This window comes from Callorhinus ursinus, unplaced genomic scaffold, assembly GCF_003265705.2.
Source record: "Callorhinus ursinus isolate GAN/ISIS: 27379988/994484 unplaced genomic scaffold, GSC_fseal_2.0 scaffold26, whole genome shotgun sequence".
Taxonomy (NCBI): domain Eukaryota; kingdom Metazoa; phylum Chordata; class Mammalia; order Carnivora; family Otariidae; genus Callorhinus; species Callorhinus ursinus.
Window position 1 is genome coordinate 14,439,076 of NW_027397088.1, and position 7,215 is coordinate 14,446,290.

Below are 7,215 nucleotides of genomic sequence, written 5' to 3' on the forward strand. Positions count from 1 at the left end.
GTGCTTTATATGGGACAGTTTGTCAGATCGATGCTCTTTTGTCTTATTACTTCGTGCTTTCCCAAATGGCCCATGAGTGAACTGCTGTGATTTCAGCCTCAGTAGCCAGGGCTGGGATATATTAAAAGCTTTGGCCTGTGCAATGAGTCACTTGTTGTTTACCAAGCAAGGCTCCTCTACCCTCTCTGCTGGCATTCCCAAACAGGCCTTCAGAAGGTCTCACTTTCCCTTTACATCTGGGTGCAGCCTTCCCTGACTACCTCCTCCCCCCATTGGACTGAGCTGATTTTCTTCTTTTGTGTTTTCTTAGCATTTAAAAAAAAATGTGTAGGTGTGTATAAATATCTCATCACTCTGTATCATAATTGTTAGTTAATTCCTTGTCGCTCTGGAATGTGCCATCTTTTAACTGTGTATCTGCAGGATGTAAACCATTGGTTTACCTGAAGTAAAGGCTCAATAAATATTATGTGCACGAATGGGCGGCAGAATGATGACAAAGGAATGCTTCCTTCGGTGGCAAATATCAATAACCCAGTTTGACCTCTTTTGCTGGGCATAAAGAAAATGTATTGGCTCATGCAGTGAGGAAGATCAAAGGGTACAACTTCTGGCTTCAGGTACGTGTGAACTCAGGGATTCAAATTCTATCATCAGGACTCTATCTTTCTTTCAGCATATCTTGGTTTCTGGGACATCCAGATTTACTTTGTTCTCATAGAAGGTCTCCATACGGCTAAATAAATGAACAAATACGTAAAAAAAAAATAAAGCCACCGAAGGTTCTAGCCCAGGGTTTCTCAATGTGGAGGCACCGACAATTTGGAATTGGTCATTCTTTGTTGGGTGGGACTGTCCCACGCACTGCAGGGACATCAAATGCCAGGAGTGGTTCCATACACCCTGACTACGAAATACGTCCCCCTCACCCCTCAACTTTCCAATGCCCCTTAGAGAGTAGGGTCTCTCACTGAGATTCCAAAGAAATGGCCTTTCAGTCATCCAGTCTCCATATCAATTCTTGAAAAGGATTCTGATTGGCTCTGCTTAGGTTGTGTTTCTTCCTCTGGACCAATCATAGTGTTTGAGGTCTTTGGGAGTTTGGCATAATCTGATGGGCCAACGTATTAGTTATCTATTGCCGCCCAGCAAATTACTCCAAAGCTTAGCAGCTTAACACCTTTATCATCTCAAATGATTCCTGTGGGACAGGGATCTGGGTGCAGCTGGGTTGGGCAGTTCTGGCTCAGGGTCTGTCGCGAGGTGGCAGGCAAGCTGTTGTCTCCCCAAGGCTCACCTGGGGCTGGAGGATCCAATTCCGAGCTCACCCATGTGGTGGCTTGTAGGCCTCAGTTTCTCTCTGGCTCTGGAGTAGCTCACCGCAGGGCCTCTCCGTAGGCTGCCTGAATGGCCTTTCCACATGGCAGCTAGCTTCCCACGGAGTGACTGATCTAGGAAAGCAAGAGGAGAGGAAAGGAGGGGAGGGAAGTGGAGGGGAAAGTGAGGAAGCATGGGGGAGGCGGGGAGAGGAGGGGAGAGCCCAGAATGGCATTGCAGTCTTTTATAACCTAATCTTGGGAGGGACAGACATCATTTCTGCTGTATTCTGTTGGTCACACCGACCAACTCTGGTACCGTGTTGGGGGGCGGGGAGGGGGGGCACTACACGAAGGTGTGAGCACAAGAGGCAAGATCTCTGCAGGCCGTCTGGAGACAGCATTACAGGAATGCCCGCTCTGGGAAGTCACAGGGGTTGGGGAAACGGCATTTCCCCAGAGTCGCGTAGCGTAAACAAAAAGTAGGTAGATGTCTGCTACAAATAAATATTGAAATTAACTTCATCACCAACTCACTCAAGGCAGCACAGGGGGGGAAGGCCTGGTGAAAATAGTGCTACGAATTATTTCTCTCCTTCTGTAGATCATCCCTTGTCCCTTAAGAATGTTTTTTTTCGGGCTGCAAACCGATCTTTCCCGGTCAGCATTTATTTGTGCAAAGGCGTTCACAAGCAATTCAACTGCTGATTTATAAATAGGTTTTGTAGATCTTGGGAGTAGACCAATATTTGAGTGTGTGTCTCTTATATAAATTGCTCTGGCAGCTGCTTACTTTTTCTCCAAAGTTCTCCTTTCTCTGGTGCACTTTAATTCTCTTGATTTATAGCAGAGAGAAAGCATCAGCTATGCGTGGGTATGTTTCCCCCTAGAAGGGATTAGGGGGCAGGACTGGAGCGGCCCCAGGAACAGGATACAGCTGAACCCACTACAACACAAGGGGTGACCATTCAAAAGCAAGCATTTTGATTCCGGGCATTAGGGCAGGTTTTCTGTAGTTGTGCTCCCCCGAGACCACGTGGAATAAGTAAATGCTGTTTTCTCATTAGGGATTAATGACGTACACAGGTTGGGTGATTTTTGAGACTTCAGTCTTTGGTTAAAGCACCACCAGCAACTGAGCCATCCTGACACCCCTCTGCTCTCAGTAATGAGAAACCACTCTCTGCCTTCCCACCGCCCCGCCAGGAAGGAGGCCGCCAGGTATCATATAACCTACACCTGGACAGTGGTTGGAAGCTTTAGTTTCTCCCTGAACCAAGCTTTTGGAAAGTCATAAACGCAATGTAGAAAATGAGGGACTCAGGAGATGGATTGAAAGGAAGCCTTGCTGAGGTTTGCTTATATCAATGGAGGCACTGACTCTCTCAACTAATGAAAACAAAGATGCCAAGGGTGCGGTCCCGTGTTACTTCCGCTTGATTTACACACACCCTGCATGTCAGGTTGGGTACCTGTTCTTGGGGCAGCTCAATAGATCACCAGGAGGAGACCAGGATTCATCAGGTCTCTGGACGGAGTATCTGGAAACAGGCAAGCCACACAGCCTGGCCAAAGGGTGCAGATTTATGCACTGGCCTTTTCAACTGGTCTTCGGAAGTGATTCGACATTTGAAAAGGACACTCCTCCATATTTCTTTTGTTCCTGACAATTCCTCCTCCTTTAACTGTCCAGGTAGCTCAACAGAGAAAAGAGTAGAGAAGATGAAGAAAAACAGCATCATTAGGAGATTATTATCTGTTTCCCTGCACCTTCCAGCAGAGACGAGAAGGGAGACTCCTATGTACTAAATTGGTTGTCTTATGCTGGGTCTCACTAGGCGTGATGGTTTCCTTTTACATTTGTAATACCCAGAATATAGTATCTCCCCCCTTATCCACTTAGGATACGCTCCAGGACCCCTTGTGGATTCTTGAAACCGTGGAAAGAGACATCACAGATAAAGGGTGACTCTTGTATTTAGGCAAAAGGTTATCTATGGCTAGCTGGAGTCATCGAGTGGGGGGGGGGTCACTCCCAGGGGTACAGAGAGGAGTGCCGGTTAACCTTGGTGTCATTGCCAGAGGAATGAAGGGAGTATGGTTTGCCCATATCTGTGTCCCTGGTTCTCTCCTTACACTTAGGCTCTGAACCACCTTCCTCACCCTGTCTCTTCCAGTCCTGAAGGGCCAGATGGCAGGGCCAGGACAGAAAGGAACATGAGGCAGATAGTTAAAGGAAGGTTGGGTCTCTAGCTCTGGGCTTAGACAGTCCTGAGTTCTAATTCCAGATGTGTGAGCTTGGACAAGTTACTTAACCTCTCTGGGCTCTGTTTTCTTATGCAAACAATGGAGATAATCATGGTACCTCTTTAACCTTTGGGGCTGTATTAAGGACTAAGTCCCATGATGCAGTGCAGGGTGTAACTCGGGAAGGATCTATGCTTCCTGTTCTAGCACCCCGTGTGGTCCCCCTTACAGTGGGGGCTCTGGAGTGCAGGGGGCAGAGCTGGAGGGACCTTATTACTGCTTACAGAGCCCCCTTACCCCCTTCGCTCTTAGGGGTCAAAATCCAGCCTGTTGCTGTTGTGGTTCAATCAGCTTTCATTGCTTTTCTTGCCGGGAGGAGGAGTTTGGAATGTTCCACTACTTCATCCTAGGGAGTGGGGGGACCTCTAGCACATCCCCTGGAATCACCTGCTACCTGCGGTATTACTGGAAGGAGCAGAGCTCAGAGAAACTGCCACATGATCTTTCTGAGAAGGTTTGCCTTTGTAAAGCTTTATAAGGCCGGAGGTAGACAATGTATCCTAACTTTTGACCAGGTTTGGGTTTTTTTTGGTTTGTTTGTTTGTTTGTTTGTTTTTAAGGAAAAGAGGTAGTGATTGTGAAATGCAACCTGTAGGGAGTAAACAAAATACTTCGATGGTTAGTAAGACCTTCATTCATTAATTTCCTACTAGGGATCCCCCGCTCCTTTTCTTTAAAATGGAAAAATTATTTTGTTTATTTTTTCCTCACTGAGAGACCTTAATAGACCTTAATATTTGGTCCTCTGCTGTTTTTCTTCTCCCTAAAGCTCTGCTTCAATCCCATCAAAGCACTGCAGCCCCGGCTTTAAAACCTAGCTGGGAATAAAATAGGGCCAGAACCAAGCACCTGCCATCTCCCTGCCTGGGACTGCACACAGTGGGGCAGGCTGTGCCCTAGACCCCAAAACACTGGCGTTGAGCATTCAGGCACAGAGCCTGACGCCAAGGGGCCCCACACGTGGGCCCGGGGTCCGGCCCTGGCCCACCACCCGGGACCCCCAGCGTCCGAAGTGCTGGGGGCGCACCTGCGGCCCTGGCTGACCAGGGGCGGGGGGCCCCAGAGAACCGCGAGCTTATGTCCTGCGGGATTGGGGCCCGCATGAAACCAAGGCCACCAGAAACGCATTCCCGACAGCTCTTGGGAGTGAGACCCCCTGAAAATCGAATATCGACGAGCAGCTGAGCGGCGTGGTGGGGACTCGCTCTTCCCTGGACGCCGAAGGTCAAGTGAGTCACGTGAAACAGGTGTTTGGGGGAGCTCTTCCTTTGCAACCATGTTTGAGACTGAACTGGGGGTGGGGATCGGAGGCTGGGGAAGTGCGGGAACTAGCCCCGCAAAGAAGCCGGCCACCAGCGCCTGTCTGCGGCTGCTTGGGCCTAGGGAGCCCCGGGGCGGCCTGCACGAGCTCCGGGGGGCACGCATCCAGCGGCGCAGGGACCGGAGGCCTAGGGCGGCGGGCGAGGCTACGGTCATCCTGAGTCTGCGGAGGCCGAGGCCACTGGGGCCCAGCGCCCCGGACCCCGCGGAGGTGCGCACTCCAGCCGCAGGCCCCCGGGCCCGCCTTCCCACGAGCGTCCCGAACCACGCTGATGAAGCCACCCCACCCACCCTTTTGGAGGCTTGCGGTTGCGGCCAGGACCGAAGCCTCTATCTGGCTTGGGTCTTCCAGCTTCTGGAACATTTTCCTTCACTTCTTTCAGACAGTGTCTAAATGACACCACCAAGTGCAACTGGAGCAGTCGGGTCTGTGGCCCAGTCGGGGGTTAGCAGATGAAGGACACCCAAGGTGGCTAGCGCGCCCACCCCTGGCGCTTACCTCACTCAGGCGTCAGTGAGCTCACCCCTGAGGACTGGCACATTAGCGACCTTGAACTAATAACCTGCCCGGCAGAGGCAGCAGTGACAGCCCAGCTCGAACTGTTAGGTCACTCCCCAACCCCTGCGGGTGTAGACGGCCTCTGAAGCTCTACCACGGCATCTGAATCCATCCAGGTAGTTACCGAGCCTGGCCTGGCCTGGCCGCCTGCCATAATCTGGTCCCTGCTGCCTTCCCGCTTCCTTCCCCACCCCAGCCACCCGCCCACCCCACCTTCGTGTAGCCTGCGTTCTAAGAAAACCCTGTCCACCTTCCTGAACATTCTCTGCATCTTCCCACTTCTGTGATCTAACTGAAGGCCTTCGTTCACTGGAATGCCCTTCCCCCATCTCTATCTGTTGAGATCCCATGATTCTCCAGCCACAATGCCAATGCTATTTCCTCGAGAAAGCCTTCTGTGATTTCCAGAGCCAGAAGTGAATCTGGGCATCATTGCAGCTTTCTGGGCTCTCGTCTCCTCCTCCATCTCAGACCTCGGTTAATTCCATCTGCCCTCATCCGTGGTAGGGGTGTCTTTAGCTTTCTGGACTCATTTTTGTTCCACAAACATCTGCTGTAGGTCTTCGAGTTCCCGCTGCTGTGTTAGAGGCCGGCAGCATGAGGAGGAATAAGAGACTGAAAATGTCTTTGAGGATGTAGAAAAGTCCAGTGGACAGACAGGCAGGTACACACCCCATTACAATGAAATGTGCTAAGACACAGAAACATGGTTCTGGGAGTGCACCAGGATGGACAAGGTCTACTCAAGGCTACTCAGGTCCTGCTGTATCCGAGGAATAGTTACTAGCCTCTGAGTGGCCAGAAAAGGAGCCCGTGTTGGAAAAAGAAACTGGAGAGCCAGGTTAGTGATGGCTAATTTTATGTGAGACCTTGGCTAGGCCATGGTACCCAGATATCTGACCAAACACTATTCTACATATTTTTGTGAAGCTATGTTTTAGATGAGATGCACATTTATTTTTTTTATTTTTTTATTTTTTTATTTTTTAAAGATTTTATTTATTTACTTGAGAGAGAGAGAGAGAGAGAGAGAGAGAGAGAGAGCAGGGTCAGAGGGAGAAGCAGACTCCCCGCTGAGCAGGGAGTCCGATGTGGGACTCGATCCCGGGACTCCAGGATCATGACCTGAGCCGAAGGCAGTCGCTTAACCAACTGAGCCACCCAGGCGCCCGAGATGCACATTTAAATCAGTGGACTTTGAGTAAAGCAAATTACTCTTTAGAATGTGGGTGGGCCTCATCTAATCAGTTGAAGGTCTTAATGGAAATAAGACAGGCTTTCCCCAAGGAAGAGGAAATTCTACCAGCAAACTGCATTTGGCCTTGAGCTGCAACATCACTTCTTTGGGTCTCAACCTGCTGGCCACTCTGCAGATTTAGAACTTGTCAGCCTCTGTATCCACATGAGCCAATAACTCAAAATCTCTCTCTCCCTCTCTCCATGCATGCCCATGCTCTCTCTCCCGCTCCCTCTCCAAGCACGCGTGGGCGCGCACGTGCACACACACACACACACACACACACACACACACACACACACACTTCTTGATTCTGTTTCTCTGGAGAGCCCTGACACAACATTGATCCCCACTGTGAAGGAAGCTGAGGAACAAGCTGTTTTGCAAACAGTAGAAAGCCATCGGAAGTCATTAAGCAGGGGAGTCGTGGGTCCGAGCTGTATTAATAAAGGGTCCTTTATTTATTTTTTTAGGAT

At 50.1% G+C, this 7,215-nt stretch overlaps 1 long non-coding RNA gene across 1 annotated transcript; it reads right to left on the reverse strand.

The window, feature by feature from the left end:
* Window positions 1-561: 561 nt before the first annotated feature.
* Window positions 562-5,685, reverse strand: LOC112838151 (uncharacterized). Its single transcript, XR_012373895.1, has 4 exons — window positions 5,443-5,685; window positions 2,789-3,013; window positions 1,298-1,451; window positions 562-736 (listed from the first exon to the last, which is right to left on the reverse strand). It is a non-coding gene; the product is annotated as an uncharacterized lncRNA (long non-coding RNA).
* Between the last annotated feature and the right edge of the window lie 1,530 nt (window positions 5,686-7,215).